Raw genomic sequence first — 16,750 nt, forward strand, 5'->3', positions numbered from 1 at the left:
GCTATGACTTGGTCGGACTTTGTGACCAGGTTTAGGGCTGAGTTTGCGTCGGATGTGGAGATTTAGAAGCTGGCCAGGGAGTTCCTTGATATGAGACAGACGACTGATTCGGTGGCGAAGATTACCGCCAAGTTCTGGGAGAGGGCCTTACTGGTGCCTCAGTATGCGGGAGATGAGGAGATGAGGAAGACCCGGTACTATGATATGTTGAGAGCTGACATCCGGAAATATGTCAGCTACTCAGCATGCCCGACTTTGGAGGACATGATATCTAGGGTGAGAGAGAAGGAGATTGACATAGATCACATCAGGAAGAGGAAGGCGGAGAGAGGGCAGGTGACTGGGGTTTCAGGGAAGAAACCCAAGGGATCCGACACTAGGTCGAAGGGCCAGCAGGGCCGGATCCGTTGTGGGAAATGCGGAAAGACGCATGAGGGAGTTTGCAGACTAGGGTCATCGGGATGCTATAAGTGCGGCAAGATTGGGCATTTTGGTAGGGATTGCACTGCCCCTACCCCCACCTTTCAGACATCATACCTGATTTGATTTCATTGCAATCAGAAGGGCCACAAAAAGGCCAACTGCCCGAGACTGACAGCAGCAGCGCCAATAGCGGCGCCAGCTCCAGCGACCCTGCAGATCACATATGGCCGACAGGGCAAGACAGATGCTTCATTGGTGAGGAGGCGCGTGCCGCACCGGATGTGGTGACGGGTATGTTTTCTTCTCCCTAACTCGTATTACAGGTCGATTATGATATTTATGTTCTATGTTTATGTGTTTTGCTTAGGATCGTTCCATGTGAACGATATCCCAGTACAGGTGTTGTTCGACTCAGGGGCTACCCGGTCATTTGTCTCTCTTGCACTTAGCAAGAGGTTTTCTGAGTCTTCGGGGATGTTGGATTATCCTTTAGAGGTCGATATTGCTGACGACCGATCTGTCCGTGCATCAGAGGTTTTCAGAGATTGCGTTTTGAGGTTATATGACGAGCGTTACCTCATAGATTTGGTTCTCATTCCGTTGCTTGGGAACAAGGTTATCATTGGTATGGATTGGATGAGCCCTAATGGGGCGGTGATCGACTGTGCGCAGCAGCTGGTGCGTATCAGGACCCAAAGTGGGGGAGAGTTGGTGATTCAGGGCGAGAGGTCGCAGCGAGGACCAGCTTTGTGCTCAGCAGCGAGGGCTAGGCGCTACCTTTAGCAAGGTTGCACAGGGTACGTCGCCTACGTTATGGATACCCGAGAGGCAGGTAAGCGACCGTGAGCGATGTGCCAGTGATGCGAGACTACCTAGATGTATATCCATAGGAGTTGCCTGGGATACCTCCGGAGAGATAGGTGGAGTTCAGGATCGACCTAGTCCCTGGTGCAGCTCCGATAGCCAAGGCACCATACCGGTTGGCTCCTACCGAGATGCAGGAGTTGTCTACACAGCTACAGGAGCTGCTAGACAAGGGATTTATCAGGCCGAGCAGTTCACCTTGGGGAGCCCCGATCCTGTTTGTGATGAAGAAGGACGGGTCGCATCAGATGTGTGTAGACTACCGGGAGCTGAACAAAGTAACGGTGAAGAACCGTTACCCACTCCCGTGGATTGACGACCTTTTTCGATTAGCTGCAGGGGGCATCTTGGTTTTCCAAGATCGATTTGTGTTCAGGATATCATCAGATGAGAGTCAGAGATGAGGATGTACAGAAGACTGTTTTTCGGACTCGTTACGGTCATTACGAGTTCGTGGTGATGCCCTTTGGGCTCACCAATGCTCATGCCGTGTTCATGGACCTCATGAACCACGTATGCAGACCGATGCTGGATCGGTCTGTGATAGTCTTCATTGATGACATCTTGGTTTACTCCAAGACGCAGGAGCAGCACGAGGAGCACTTGCGAGAGGTGTTGGATACCCTGAGGAGGGAGAGCTTGTATGCCAAGATCTCCAAGTGCGAGTTCTGGTTGCGCGAGGTGTAGTTTCTAGGGCACATTGTCAACCAGAATGGTATTCTGGTAGACCCGGCCAAGGTGGTGGCCGGGATGAGATGGGAGGTTCCGAAATCTCAATCTGAGATTCAGAGTTTCCTCGGGTTAGCAGGCTATTACCGAAGATTCATTCATGATTTCTCCAAGATAGTTGTACCCCTGACCCGGCTGATGAAGAAGGTTGTTGTATTTCGTTGGGGGCCTGAGCAACAGGCAGTGTTCGAGACATTGAGACAGAGGTTGTGCGAGGCACAGATCTTAGCCCTTCCAGAGGGCGTGGAGGATTTTGTAGTATACTGCAATCCGTCCGTTTCGGGTTTGGGCGCAGTGTTGATGCAGAGAGGGCACTTCATCGCTTACGCCTCGAGGCAGCTGAAGCCTCACGAGGCAAACTACCCGACGCACGATCTGGAGTTGGGGGCGGTTGTTTCCGCCCTCAATATTTGGCGACATTACCTCTATGGGGTCTGTTGTACTATTTACATGGACCACTAGAGTTTGAGGTACCTCATGGATCAGCCGAATCTGAACATGAGGCAGCACCGGTGGTTAGATGTGGTGAAGGACTATGACTGTGATATCCTCTCCCACCCGGGGAAGGCCAATGTTGTGGCCGATGCGCTTAGCTGCAAGGCAGCCCGGATCAGAGACATTTGTTTGAGGATGACGGTAGTGACTCCGCTCTTGGAGAAGATTAGGGAGGCCCAGCAGGAGGCTATGAAGGAGGAACATCGGAAGAGCGAGTGTATTGTGGGTCAGGTTTCCTCCTTCGACTATGATAGCCGCGGGTTGTTGACACTCCGTCGTAGACTGTGGGTTCCGTATAATGGAGGTGTGAGCCAGGTTTTGATGGAGGAGGCGCACAAATCCAGGTTTTCTATCCATCCTGGGGCGACGAAGATGTACAGAGATCTTCATCCTTATTACTGGTGGCCCTGCATGAAGCGGGATGTAGCCTGGTATGTTGATAGGTGCTTCACCTACAGGAAGGTCAAGGCCGAGCACTAGAGGCCTCACGGCAGGACGTAGCCGTTGGATATCCCTATGTGGAAATGGGAAGATATTACTATGGATTTCATCACGAAGCTTCCCAGGACCGCACGGGGAGTGGATTCGATTTGGGTCATCGTGGATCGTTTGACCAAGAGTGCCCATTTCATCCCGATCCAGGAGAGAATTACGGTCGAGAAGCCGGCCGACATCTATATCAGAGAGGTAGTAGCTCGACACGGAGTGCCAGTTTCCATGATTTCTGACCGAGACGTGCGATTTACTTCTATATTCTAGAAGAAATTTCATGACGAGTTGGGTACTCATCTGCATTTTAGCACTGCTTTTCACCCGCAGGCGGATGGTCAGAGCGAGCGGACCATCCAGACCTTGGAGGATATCTTGCGGCCGTGCATTCTAGACTTTGGTGGTAGTTGGGATACCTACATTCCCTTGGCAGAGTTTTCCTACAATAATAGCTACCACGCGAGCATTGACCGTCATCACTTTGAGGAAGTGCAGAACCCCGATATGCTAGGGTGAGGTTGGGCATAGGGTCATGGGGAGTACCGAAGTGGTACGCAAGACAACGGAGAGGATCCAGCAGGTCCGGAGCAGGCTTCAGACCGCTCAGAGGCGGCAGAAAAGTTATGCCGACAAGAGCCGTTCGGACCTGGAGTTTCAGGTAGGAGATATGGTTCTCCTGAAGGTGTCACCTTGAAAATGTGTCATCCGGTTCAGGAAGCGGGGCAAGTTGGGCCCCAGGTACATTGGTCCTTTTAGGGTTGCAGCCCGGGTGGGCAAGGTGGCGTATAGGCTGGATCTGCCAGTCGAGCTTAGTCAGATCCACAGTACCTTTCATGTCTCTCAGCTGCGGAAGTGCCTGGTAGATGACTCTGTGGTGGTACCTCTAGAGGATATTCGGGTGGATGACAGCCTGAACTACATCGAGCAACCGGTAGCCATTCTCGACAGGAAGACAAAGGATCTGAGGAACAAGAAGGTCGAGTTAGTGAAGGTGCAATGGCAGCACTGCAAGGGCTCAGAATGGACTTAGGAGCCGGAGGACGAGATGAGGGAGCACTACCCCGAGCTATTCCCAGATGCAGCAGACTTCGAGGACGAAGTCTAAAATAAGCGGGGGAGATTTGTAACGCCCGGTTCCTGGTATGTATTTTAATTAGAATTATTCATTTTTGCAGAGGGACTCGACGAGTTGGAGGCCCCAAACTCGTCGAGTAGGAATGGGATTTTTGGAAGCGGGACTTGAAGCCTACTCGACGAGTTGAGGAGCCTCGACTCGACGAGTAAGGCTGCCAGAGTGAAACCCTAATTTTAAGGGTTTGCACCCTATTTAAGCACCTTAACCTTCTAAGGGTGGCCTCATTTGCAGCCTCCATCACCCCAAACCCTAGCTACGAAACCCTAATCCACCTTTGAGTGTTTTTGAGCCATTATTGTGTGTTCTTGGTGATTTTGAAGCTTGAGAAGGAAGGAGAAGCTTGAGGATTCAAGAGGAAGCCAGTAGATCTGAGAGTTATGCTGCATTTCTGACTCATCTGAGGTATAAAGTCTATACACCGACTATTCATTTACTAGATCTCTTTATGGAGTAGTTTAGGGCTTTAAGGAGCATATTTTGGAACCATTCATGGATACAAGCATGTTTTGGAGTCATAACTTCAAATCTGGAACCTTTGAGGGACTCCATGGCATACAGGTGCCAACTTTATGGCCATGGGAGTTCCATGAAACTTGTGCACCACTTTTTAGGGCCTTTTTAGCTAAATAACCCATGCATGGACGTAAAGTTAGAAAATTTATGTTATATATCAACCCTAGGAATCCAGATTTATGATTTGAATGCAGTAAGCCCGACTAGAAACGACTGTATGGATTTAGACTATAGGGGGACTCGACGAGTTGTTCATACGACTCGGGGAGTTGGGTCGTGCTCCCCCAACCTTTTCTGTTACTGAGAAAACTCGTTGAGTCTAGAAGATGACTCAGCGAGTTGGCCATGGTTTGGGTTATGAAGATTGAGGAACTCAACGAGTTCAAGGATGGACTCGGCGAGTTGTGGGTAAAAGGTCCCGACTGTGCTGTGTGGATGAACCCGACGAGTTCATGAAAGGACTCGACGAGTAGGATCGAGATTTCAGGGTTTTATGGATTATGGAACTCGACGAGTTGATGGACCAACTCGGAAAGTTGAGTCAACCAGGATGTTGACTTTGACCAGGATGTTGACTTTGACTTTGACCATTGACCATAGTTGACCCTTAAAAAGGTTACAAGTATGAAAGAGTAATTAAAGGAGATTGTTATGTGTGGGAGTTTGAGAGGAGTTGATCCCAGAGCCGAGGACAATTCAGTTACTTCACGACATTGAGGTGAGTTACCTTCTAGTAGAAGTGGGTCTAAGGCACCAATGTCGGCCCACTAGTAAGAGTTATAGTAGAGATGATTACGTTTGTGATAATTATCTGGTATGTCACTATTTGTTATGATTTATGTGCTAGTATGCTATGATGTTATGTGATAGTGGTAGAAGGGGTAGGATAGACCCCAGTACCGTTCGATAGGGCCGACGGAGTATGCCAGCACCCGGATAAGCTAGGCAGTATATGACTTATATGTTTATGCACTAGGATGCTATGTGGTAGAAGTAGGGGTGAAATAGTCCCCGGTACCTGTCGAAAGGACCGAAGGGGTAGGCCAGCACCTTGATATGCTAGGCGAGGCACCGGTCGACAGGACCGAAGGGGTACGCCAGCACCTTGATATGCTAGGCAAGATATCGGTCGACAGGACCGAAGGGGTAGGCCAGCACCCTGATATACTAGGCAAGTTACCAGTTGAAAGAGACCGAAAGGGTAGTTAGTACCCGGATATGTTAGACAGTATGTGTTATGTATGGTATGTGGTATGATGGGGGGGGGGGAACTCACTAAGCTTTGTGCTTACGGTTTTCAGTTTTGGTTTCATGTACTTCCTCTTTGAAGGGAAACGAGCGCGCACGGTAGCAGCGCATCACACACACACACACACGATTTTCGCATATGAGATGTACTCTGACTTTGTTATTATATTTTGACATGCTTTTGTGACATATGATCTATGGTTTTATAAAATGAAATAACTTGATGATGTTTTCTACAAATTGTTTTATGAATCGTTGAATCAAAAATGAAATTTTTAGTCATGATTTTTGGGATGTTACAATGGGACCAAAATGAACACAAACTCAAGACTAGCAAGATCTGGAATTTAATCATCAAGTTCCATGCTTTATACCTTCTAAGGGTGCTTGAGGGTGAGATACTTCTGGATCTAAGCTGCCTTGAACTTACAAGCTAGTCTACCACCTTCTTTCTCCTTGTCAAGCACAAGAATACACACTTTAAGGCAAAAAAAAAAACACACACACCAATGGAGTAAGGTTTGCAGTGAGACGTTTTTGGGAGTTGGAGGCTGGTGGGGAAAAAGGTCTTAAAGAGTTAAGAACATTATATATGGCTCAAACCCTAAAAAGTTAGGGTTAAGCACAGCGACAGTACGCCCAGTGTACCACTACGAACCCTCGCGACTTGGTTTAGTGAGTTACGCCCAGTGTAGCTCTGACTTATGCCCCGCGTGAGGATCGAATTGCTAACATTTGAACCTTTTGGGCCAAAAATGAAATTACTAGGACAATGAGTGTTATATAATGTATATGTCTTTAGTTCAAGAAAAAAATTTATATGATAACGGTGAAGTCGTATCGCTAATCACAAAGGAAACCTTTAAAAAAGAAAACAAAAATAGATTCATAGTATTTTTTTAGATAATCTAAGATAAAAATGCTATAATCTTTGTATGAAAAGGAATACTTTAATGATTGACTTTACATAAAATTTGATTAAAAAAATATTTAATCATTAATCATGCATCTATGACATATATATATATATATATATATATATATATATATATATATATATATATATATATATATATATATATATATATATATATATAAAGGAAAAATGTGGATTAAACTAAAGACGAGAATTTAAAGTAATAATATCAATGAGTTAATACTTAATACAAATGACATATGTTATATTAAAATCATTATAAACCCCAAGCTTCCAAGTCCATTTTGCCTAAACTATCAAATTTTTATGATGTTATTTCATAATTGTTTACTATTGGGCACATTACAATTTTTCTTTTCCATTATATGTATATTTTCCGGTTTTGGCTGGCGTATTTATTAAATAAAATTTATTACTATTTTAGAAAAACCTAATAAAGAATTTTATAAAAAAAAATCTTTAGGTTTTTTATTGTTCTGTATTTATGCTTTACCTTTATTTTGTAGTGTTTTAACTCTAACTATTTTTCCTTGACAGTTTGATTTGAATTTTGCTAATGCAAATATCACATTTGTTGAGTTAATGTTTTTTGACAGACAATTGATTGGGTTAGATGTGATTGAGATAGACATCACCTTTAATATGACCGAGATTGGGTTAGATGTGATTGAGACAGACATCACCTTTAATATGACCGAGTAAGAGGCATAACATAGGAGCTATCGCGTCAAAGACTTCTGAATATGATATCAAGCAGTCTGAATCTGATTGGATTAGACTCAGTTATTTACCAACCTCGGTAAAAGACATATCAAATACCCCTTCAGTCTTTATTCTAGTTGCTTGTATGTTATTGTATATATATTTTGGGGTCTTACAACTAAGTATCACAACATGGAAAGATAAGTTATTGCTCATTCTATGTATTTTATTGAACATGTAACTCACATACCATGTAATATATTATTAAATCAACCTGAATCAAAAATCAACCTGAATCAACTAGTTGAGAGACAATGAAATGTTTTTTAATTGGTTATCTTTTTAGAATCTAAGGCCATTTCAAAGCTGATATGTGAAATTTAAATCCGAGACAAATTATTTTTTAAATTAATTTTTAAGTAATCACCCCTAAACCACTTTCACAGTGGTTTCTTTAATTGGTTATTACTTTGCCTGTTTGTTAAATTGTCCTACTGATTGTTGCCAAATTCTTATAGCATTACAACATTTTTTTGCATAACAAAAATTTCATATGGTTTAACTATTAATAATTATTACAAAATATATGTATTAGGTACATTGTAGTCCTAGATTATTTTTCACTTTTACTTAATAAAATATTTTGTAGATATTTGATCGTTTATTAAATTATTTTTAAATCTATTATAGACAAAATTACATAAATGGTCCATGTGGTTTATCAAATATTATTAATTCAGTCCTTGTTAATATTTTTTGACGAACAAGGTCCTTGTGGTTTCCATAACTTTCATGAATGGTTTTTTTTTCTTTTCTAATATCGTTAGTTTTTGTCTATTAGTGTAAGGGTAATTTTATCTTTTCAAGTAACTGAGTTGATAATGATAAGTAAATCATACAGACCATTTATGTAATTTTGTCTATATTTTATGTTTATGAGTTTGTGTCATTCCATCATTTTACTTTCTTAAATGTCACTTTGACCCTTCACTTTGATATTTATTAAATATTATTTTCATCCTTCCATTTTGTTTATCCCTCGTAATATATATAATTTGATTTTCTTTAATAACTTTCGTTCGTTTACATAAAAAAAAACTAATTTTTTACCAACTTATTTTTATATATATGTCGATATAAATTCAATGTGGTTAACGTTTCAACGTAAATTTTAAAGTTTCATTCATTATTTTTTTTAAAGAACTTACTTGTTTTTTTATGCTCGTGTTGTTTTAAATTCGAGTTTTTTATGTTTCGATGTAATAATCTTTTTCGTTTTCATGCTTGATTTTATGTACGTTTCATATGTATGAGTCGGGTCACATATAATAACGTTCGTTCTTTAACTTAAAAAAACTAAGTTTGTACGTGCTTATTTTTATTTATGTGTCTGCATAAATTCAAGGTGGTCAGCATTTCAATGTATTCGACGTTAATATATAACTTCGTTGATTATTTTTTTTTAAAAAAAACTTACTTGTTTTTTTATGTTCATGTCGGTATAAATTCGAGTTTATCTACGTCAAAATGTTGATCACCTTTAATTTATGCCGACACGTACATGACAAAACAAGTAATTTTTAAAAAAATTAATGAACAAAAGTTCTAAATTTACGTCGAATACATCAAAAACCTTGACCACCTAAAATTGATACCAAAACATACATAAAAATAAGTAGTAAAAATTAATTTTTTAAAGTTAACGAACGAAATTTATTATATGTGACTCGACTCATACATAGAAATGTACATATAATTAAACACAAAAAAAAAACATTTACGTCGAAACAAAAACAAACTCGAATATAATACGTTGTTTAAGTTAACCGACGAAAGTTATGATATTTGACATAACTCATACATAAGAAATGTACATAAATTAAGAGCAAAAAAAATTACGGCGAAACATTGACAAACTCAAATATAATGCGTTATTTTAAGTTAATGAACAGAAGTTATTATAAGTGGTCCAACTCATACATAGGAAACGTACAAAAAGTTAAATATAAAAACGTAAAAAATAATTACGTCAAAACGTAGATAAACTTGAATTTAAATTTACACGAGCATAAGAAAACAAGTAAGTTTAAAATAATAATAATAATAATAAATAAATTAACAAATAAATTAACGAACGGAAGTTCTAAATTCAGGTCGAAACGTTGATCAGCTTGAATTTATACCGGCATATATATAAAAATAAGCATATAAAAAATTAGTTTTTTTAGGGACAAAATTGTAAAAATGGTCCCTATGGTTTGTCAATTTCTTTGGGTAAGGTCCAAAAAAAAGTTTATTAGCAAAAAAGGTCCTTATTTGATGGTTTAATTGTGGTTTTGGTTCCTATTTCGTTAACTTTTAACATTTGGTTTTAATTTTTTTAAAATGACAATTTTACCCTCAGTAACCATTTTTTGCAGTTATCTCTTTTTACCAAATTACAAGGACCATTTCTGTAATTCTTCTTTTTAAATTTATTAAATTATTATATATTAATTCTTCTTTCTTTTTAATTTTATTGAACTGTTATACATTAATTCTTTTTTTAATTTTATTTTTATTGGATTAATTTTTTATCTGATTATTATATATCAGTTAGTTCTATTTTTAATATATAATATTTATATATTAATAAATCTTATTATATTATTAATTTCCTTTAACTATTTTTTAAATTCTTTTATTGGATTATTTAAAAAAAAGTTATTAGATTTTTTTATTGGATTATTACATTTAATTTATTATATTCTATATACAATAAATAAAATTTTAGTGGATCATTAATTTTTTTAAAATGTATAATATTAATTCTTTTTAATTTATTGGTTCTACCACAAAGTCTTCGAAATACGCAAAAGCACCGCATCCCATTGTCGAAAATCATCAGGACCACCGCTAATCACCTTCATCGGAGGTCCGCCAGAAACACTATTAACATGTTTCACCCAACGCCGCTATCCAGTAGCCACCTGCGACAACCTGTTCATAATCCGTCAGAATCATTTATATTTTCCCACTAAGTCGGTCGTTTTCCACTAGAACCATCACTATTTGAACCACCAAGAAGTCCAACCCAAACACCCTTGTCAGTTCCTCCATTTGTTGCCTTTTACCAGCTTACGCCACAAAATCATACTACCTGGTCAGTTCCTCCATTCGTTGCCTTCCACAACCCATACACAACCTTATAAAATCGAAGCTTCAAGCCTGCACTACCTGAAAAGATCTAGCGGGGGATCTGGTGGTTTGAAAACCCTATATCTAACATTGTCGCCATTGATGGCAGTGTGGTTAAGAATGACGGATTGTAGGCAACGATCGACTATTTCCGACAAGATGATGTGGCGGCGCAAGGTGGTAGAAAGCAATGAATGGAGGAACTGACCAGGGGTGTTTGGATCGGACCTTCTTAACACGGTATCGATTGTAACAGAAAACGATCGACTTAGTGGCAACCAATACTGTGTTAAGTCGGTCGTTTTTTGTTACAACCAATATTGTGTTAACCACCAGGAGGTCCGGTCCAAACACCCCTGGTCAGTTCCTCCATTCGTTGCTTTCTACGACCTTGCGTCGCCACATCATCTTGTCGGAAATCGTCGATCGTTGCCTACAATCCGTCAGTCTGAACCAAAACTACACCAGTTGACTAACCACACTGCCATCAATGGCGACAATGTTAGATATAGGGTTTTCAAACCACCAGATCCACCGCTAGATCTTTTCAGGCAGTGCAGGCTTCAAGCTTCGATGTTATAAGGTTGTGCATGGGTTGTGGAAGCCTGGAAGGCAACGAATGGACGAACTGACCAGGTAGTTTGATTTTGTGGCATAAGTTGGTAAAAGGCAACAAATGGAGGAACTGACAAGAGTGTTTGGTTTGGACTTCTTGGTGGTTCAAATAGTGATGGTTCTAGTGGAAAACGATCGACTTAGTGGCAAATATAAAGGATTATGACGGATTGTGAAGAGGTTGTCGCAGGTGGCTACTGGATAGCGGCGTTGGGTGAAACAGGTTGGTAGTGTTTCCGTCGGACCTCCGATGAAGGTGATTAGCGGTGGTCCCGACGATTTTCGACAATGGGATGCAATGCTTTTGCGTATTCCGAAGACTTTGTGATAGAACCAATAAATTAAAAAGAATTAATATTATACATTTAAAAAAAATTTGGGATCCACTAAAATATTATTTATTATATATAGAATATAATAAATTAAATGTAATAATCCAATAAAAAACCTAATAATTTAAAAAAAATAATCTGATAAAAAAATTTAAAAAAATAGTTAAAAGAAACTAATAATATAATAAAATTTATTAATATATAACTATTATATATTAAAAATAGAATTAACTGATATATAGTAATCAGATAAAAAAATTAATCCAATAAAAAAAATTAAAAAAATAATTAATGTATAATAGTTCAATAAAATTAAAAAGAAAGAAAAATTAATATATAATAATTTAATAAATTTAAAAATAAGAATTGCATAAACGGTCATTGTAATTTGGTAAAAAGAGATAATTGCAAAAATAGTCCCTGAGGGTAAAATTGTCATTTTAAAAAAGTTAACAACCAAATGTTAAAGTTAACGAAATAGGGATCAAAACCACAACTAAACCACCAAATAAGGACCTTTTGTATTAATAAACTTTTTTTGGACCTTACCCAAAAAAATTGGCAAACCACAGGGACCATTTTTGCAATTTTGTCTTTTTTAGGTTAACGAACTAAAGTTATTAAGGAAAATCAAACTATATATACTACGATGGATAAGCACGAACTTTTAGAAAATGGTGTGCGAAAATAATATTTTGACAAAACTGCAAATTTGGTCATTGTGGTTTGCAAAAAACTATAGATAGGGTCCAAAAACTTTCCGACTTGCATGGAAGGTCCGAAATCAAGATTTTTCCGTGGTTTTGGTCCCAAAATTAAGAAATTTCCGTGTTTTTAGTCCTTGGAAAGCCTGAAAGGACGATTTTGCCCTTTTAATTTATTTTTTGTATTTTTTATAAATAATTTAATAAGTTATTAATTGAAAAAAAAAAAAAAAAAAAAAAAACTAAGCCCACCAGAGTCCTCCAGACATCGTCCCTTTTTGTCAAACCCTTTGCAAATCCCTCTTTCGTATTGTCAAGCTCTCTACAAACCCTAGCCATGTCGCTCACGATCCTTTCTCTCTCTCTCTCTCTCTCTCTCTCTCTCTCTCTCTTTCTCTCTCTCAATTTGTCATTTATATAAATGTTTCGTAGCAATTTCAGAGTAAACACAAAACACACAAAAAGGAAGAATAATACCCTCTGTGACAACAAATTCGAGGGGAATATTGGAGTGAAACAGGAGCGATTGAAAGATATTTTGATGTTATTTTCCGGTAAAAGAAAAGGCGGCGGAGAAATAGAAAGGGTGCAGGAAGATATATAGAAATCTAAACTGTTGCACAATTTCGAAGCTTCTACGGTGCATGAAGGTGGATTTAAACGGAGATGTGTTGGTCGTCGATCGCAAGTAATTGTTGGAGAATGGTGGCGGCCGTGGCTCTATAACCAGAACACGAAGAAGGTATTCAGAATTTGAGAGACGATTTAGATCGAGTGATAATCGTAAGATGGATAGTTATTATAAGTTTTCTTCCTTGGAGAAAATGAAGGAGAGAACCGTAGTTGTCGGAGATGGTGAGATCGAGGCAACTAAAGAGAAGCTGATTTTCAATTTTCAGAAGGACCCAGAAAACTCGAAGCTTCTTCTTCCCATTAAATGTGTGTGCGTGTGTGTCTGTGTTTTGATGCAATGCGTATTTATGTGTGGGCTTTTGTTATTTTGGATTACTCATTCTCACAGGTCTAAGATGAAAAGGATAGAGGGAGAAAATAAAGGTGTTTTCCATCTGAGTTTTTTTATTATTTTGGACAAGATTGCAAGTTTGGTCCGTGTGGTATGTCAAAAACTGGATGTTCGATCCAAAATGTTTTGGAGTTGTACCACTGGTCCAAAAATATTCATTTATAACACCCAGACATCAAGTATTTTCCTTTTTTTACTCAAAATTATAATTATCTTGCAAAATTGGTCCTCATGCCAAGCGTACTTGGGGCGTACGCTTGGTGTAGCTCATTAAAGAGGGTCGTGTGTGCATGTGAGTACATTAGGCGTACTCATGAGTACACTGGGCGTACTTGGAAGGTGATTAAACCCTAATTTTTAGGGTTTGAGCACTATTTAAGCATCCTTATCCCTCAAAACCCTTTCATCCATCGGCCTCCATCTCCCAAAAACGTCTCTTGCAAACCCTAGTTCTTTGATGTGTGTTTTTGAGCTTGAAAAGAGTGTGTTCTTGTGCTTGTGAAGGAGGAAGAAGGTGGTAGATCATCTTGGAAGCTCAAGGCAACTTAGATCCAGAAGTATCTCACCCTCAAACATCCCTTGAAGGTATAAAACTTGGAACTTGATGAATGTTTTCCTTGGATGTTGCTAGTTCTTAAGTTTTTATGCATTTTGGTCCCATAATCTTGGTATTCATGAGTATGGCTTACTCTAAACCACAAGAGTTGTCCATTTAGACGTTTTTGAGTGTTAGGAACCATAAAAATGTGATCTTGGTCCCTTTCTTCCCTCCATGCAAGAGTTATGATGTTTTGGTTTGTGTATTAAGTTAGGGTTTTGTTTTTTGGACTTTTTCGAGCCATGGAAAGTCATAAAGTTGGAAACTTTACGACTTAGAATGATATTTGGGACTAGATATGAGCTTTGAATGTGAAATCTTAATGGAATAAGCACTTAATGAGGAAAATAGGATCATGTTGAGTACACTCGGCATACCTGGTGGTACGCAGTGCGTACAAGGAAAAGGCCTCATATAATTGCTAAGGTGTGACAAATGTCAAATTTTGGATCCAACAAAAGTCAACAAGTCAACGAAAGTCAGCTGGACCCATATTAGAGTTTTAAGTGAATCTTGATGTTTCCTAATGTACAACTTGCAAGTATTAATACGAAATTCCTCTCTTTTCACCAATTATCAAATAAAAATCCTATTTTGGATTAACAACGTTAATTTCGATAATTCCCACATATATTATGTTGGTATAAATAATATTTTCAACAAATTGTGCTATTATCTTTATTGATAATGATTCCCTTATAATGATTTGAATTTTTATAATTCAAATTAGATAATTATACATTAGTTTTACCATCTTTTTATAAAACACCCATCTTAGTTTTTTATATAAAAACACTTCGTTTTTATAAAGATTAGGAGGGTTGACTTTGGTGCATGGAAAGCCCCAACATTAGTCATGTCTTGCTTCAATTTCCCACAAAACACATTACCGATCATACATCCAAGTATTACACCACATGTAACCATGCAACACCCCACCCCACCCCACCCACCATCTCCCTTCTATCTCTTAACTTGCGGCCGAGGGGTCCCCAAACCCCCACCATCTTCATATTTCTTCACTTTTCTCTCAAGAAACAAGTTTAAATCTTCCAAGGATTAATTCTTTAAGTTGGTTCTTAGATTTTTGGTAAGCATTTCCTTGTTAATCTAGTGTTTTATACACATTCATACTAGTTTTGTGACTTTTACACACATTAACATGTGTTAAAACCCATAGGACAATACCATCTTCAAGTGTTCTTCAACCACCTTCAAGTGTTCTAAGCTTGAGGATCTTCATCTTCATCTCTTTATCCAACCACAAACACACTCAAGGTGAGTTTTACCTCATATTTTCGAGATTTTTATGCTTTAGGGGGGGAGGGGGAGGAATACAAGAAAAAATTGTATAATAAAACAAAATGTTTGCATAAACCATTTGGGTTTACGGCCGTAAACCCAAGGAGAAGTGGTCCAAGGACCGTAAACTCCCTAAAGGAGTGAAATGGTGCCCTAATCTCTTCCTAAGGCTTAAACATGAAGTAGGAATGCTTCCTATGGTCTTTATTGCTTCAAAACACAAAATGGTCAAAGTACCATGAGTTTACGGCCGTAAACTCATGGGTTTACGATCGTAAACTCAATGAGTTATGGTCACCAAACCGTAAACTCCAAGGGAGTTTACCCTTGAACCCTAAACTCAATAGCAATGTTCTACAACACTTAGATGCAATCCTTAGTACTTGTAACACTTAAATAAAGTGTAAATCATGTCCTAGGATGTCTTAACATGGTTAAGTAGTTGTTTAAATGACTAATTGGATACATATATGTGTGATTATATGTTAACTAGGATCTTTGTGTGTGTACAAGTCTTCACTTGACACCTAGCATCCTATCCATTCCGTTCATCCAAACCACTCACTACAGGTGAGTTCATACCCCCTTAATCAATCTTTTAAATGATTTTAAATGCTTTCATGGGGGGGGGGGGGGGGAATACAAGTAGAAAACAGGAAGTTATAGAATCAATCACATGTGATTTATAACTGTGTTTTCAAACAACTGATTTCACATACTTCAAAATGTGATAAATACAATGCTTTTCGGTTATTTTTACTTTGTTATCAACAAATTACTTTTGAATTATTTTATAAACTGACATCAAGTCATTATTATTTATTGTTCAAAACTCTTAAACCATATCTATACACTTATGTTTCATGTATATATGTATTGATATGAGAGTTTTCATTCTTTCTTCAGTTCCAACACTCTTGAGTAGCAAGGGTGTATAAACCTACTTGGACATTCAATTTACATTCCAGTAAACTATGATAGGTATAGTTTAGGGGATACAAATTACTATTCCTATTACAAGGAATTACACAAGAGTCAGTTCATTCATGGGTCTATACTACTATATGAATAGATACTATTACATGTTATCCATAGAGAAATACTATATCTATACAGAGAGAAATACTGTATATATACTATACGGGACTGACCATCCTACACCTGGCTGCTAGCTACAGCGGGACCTGTTCATCGACGGATGTTCTCGGTTGTACTGTTCGGCGAGTTTCCACGCCGTGATTATCCTAAGGCAAAAGGATACGATTTCAATGATTATATAATTTTCCCTATTACTTTTATTTTGTGACACATTCACATAAACGAAGAGGTAGACTATATTTTTACAATAATAGTTGTACAGGGGAAAAGTCTTCATTGATACAGAAATGCAAACCTTCAAAGCATTCGGGTCTTGGTAGAAGACTACTTTTTATACTAGTAGGAAATATGGGATTTTCTAGGGT

This window comes from Lactuca virosa, chromosome 6, assembly GCF_052849685.1.
Source record: "Lactuca virosa cultivar CGN04683 chromosome 6, Lactuca_virosa_CGN04683_v6, whole genome shotgun sequence".
Lineage (NCBI taxonomy): Eukaryota > Viridiplantae > Streptophyta > Magnoliopsida > Asterales > Asteraceae > Lactuca > Lactuca virosa.